Source organism: Gossypium arboreum, chromosome 5, assembly GCF_025698485.1.
Source record: "Gossypium arboreum isolate Shixiya-1 chromosome 5, ASM2569848v2, whole genome shotgun sequence".
NCBI classification, from domain to species: Eukaryota; Viridiplantae; Streptophyta; class Magnoliopsida; order Malvales; family Malvaceae; genus Gossypium; species Gossypium arboreum.
Window position 1 is genome coordinate 56709117 of NC_069074.1, and position 2254 is coordinate 56711370.

A 2254-nucleotide genomic window follows, 5' to 3' on the forward strand; every position below is an offset into this window, starting at 1 on the left:
TAAACCAAATTTAATAGGAACTGAGTCAAATATAGTTAGGCCTGCTATTGCTGTAAATAATTTTGAACTGAAACCTAACACGATTCAAATGATATAGCAATTTGCACAGTTTGATGGTTTGCAGGATGAGGATCCAAACAATCACTTGGCGAATTTTCTGGAGTTTTGTGACACATTTAAAATCAATGGCATTTCTGACGATGCCATATGCCTTAAGTTGTTTCCCTTTTCACTGAAGAACAAAGCTAAATAGTGGTTGAACTCGTTACCACGAGGGTTAATCACTACTTGGGAACAAATGACCGAAAAGTTTTTACTAAAATATTTTCTGTAGGCTAAAACGGATAAATTAAGGAATGATATCTCTTCTTTTGTACAGATGGATTTAGAAACACTATATGATGCATGGGAGAGATACAAGGACCTGTTGAGAAGGAGCCCTCACCATGGGTTACCACTCTGGCTACAGGTTCAAACTTTTCACAATGACCTGAATCCTTCAACTAGGCAGATGGTTGACGCAGCCGTTGGTGGGACTATCAATAATAAGACACCTGAGGATGCTTATGAATTTATAGAAGAGATGTCACCGAATAATTATCAGTGGCAAGTCATGAGGACAAAGCTAACGAAAATAGCCAGCATTTTTAACGTCGATTCGGTCACCATGCTCTCTAATCAGGTAGAACTTTTGAATAGAAAAATTGATGATTTTCTTGGTTCTTCACAGGTTCACCTAGTAATGCAATACAATGCAAGTGAAGGAGGAACGAGCAATTTAGAATACCCACCTTATGGCCACAACATGGAAAATGAGCAATTAAATTATATGGGTAATAATCCTCAACCTCAAAATAATCCCTATAGCAACACTTACAATGCAGGATAGAGGAACCACCCAAATTTCTCATGGGTAGGCCAAGGGAATCAGAGACCACCACCACCACCACCTCCAAGCTTCCAACAACCATCTTACCAACAAGAGAAAAAGCTGAACCTTGAGAAGATGCTAACAAAATTAATCTCGGTGTCAAAAACTCATTTTTAGAATACCGAGACAGCACTTAAGAATCAACAAGCGTCGATCCAAGGGCTCAAAACTCAAATAGGCCAGCTCGCTAAATTGATGTCTGAACGACCACAAGGTAGCCTACCGAGTAACACTGAATCTAAACCAAGAGAGTAGCTCAATATGATTACCATTCAAGATGTGGAAGGGTTAGTTGCACCTGAACCAGAACCAAGGCAAGAAACTGTAGTAAGTAAAGGTAAAGGTGAGGTGGACCACAATGACCAAAAATGGGTAAGTAAAGAGTACAAACCATGTGTACCATACCCCAATGCAACAAGGAAAGACCACTCAGATGAACAATTCGGTAAATTCCTTAAACTTTTAAAGAAATTACATATTAACTTACCATTTATTAAGGCTCTTTCGCAGATACCGAACGCAGTCAAATTTTTAAAGGAGCTTTTAGTAAATAAGCGGAAGTTAGATGAGGCGTCGCATATGGAGATGAATGCAATTTGCTCAGCCATTCTGTAGAATAAGCTGGCCAACAAATTGAAAGATCCAGTGAGTTTTACCATTCCTTGTTTAATTGGTAGCTTGGATGTTAATAATGCCTTGGCTGATTTAGGGGCTAGTATCAATGTCATGCCTTACAAAATGTTTAAGCAACTAGGTCTTGGGAAACCCAAACAAACTAGGATGAGCATTCAATTAGCAAATAAAACAATCAGATTTCCTAGGGGTATTATTTAAGATATACTTGTTAAAATTGAGAAAATTATATTCCCAGTTGATTTCGTTGTTCTAGACATAGAGGAGGATAGTAACTTGCCTTTAATTTTAGGGAGTCCCTTTTTAGAAACTGATAGAACGATAATTGATGTTGGTACAGGTGAACTCACACTTCGTGTGGGTGATGAAATAATCACTCTTCAAGCTCGTAATTCAAGTAACACATCAAATATCGAGGGTGATTGTATAAATTGTACTACTAATACTGATCACGTGGTGAAAACTTCTTTGTAGGAAACACATTTGAAGAGCACACATGAGCTATGTTTAAGTAACGACAAGGGACCTATCTATGAAGAACGAAGGCTACGGGACACATAAATCGAGGACACACAATAAACCAAAATCATGCCATGACGAGCTCAATATCTCACCAAATCAACTCAAGGTTGGAGACAAAGTACTACTAGATACAGCAGACCCTCGGATTGCCACCTCTAAACCTAATGG

At 38.5% G+C, this 2254-nt stretch overlaps 1 non-coding gene across 1 annotated transcript; it reads right to left on the minus strand.

Annotated features, from left to right (window-relative positions):
• Positions 1–346: 346 nt before the first annotated feature.
• LOC128293399 (small nucleolar RNA R71) lies at positions 347–453 on the minus strand. Its single transcript, XR_008283581.1, has one exon. It is a non-coding gene; the product is annotated as a small nucleolar RNA R71 (small nucleolar RNA).
• Between the last annotated feature and the right edge of the window lie 1801 nt (positions 454–2254).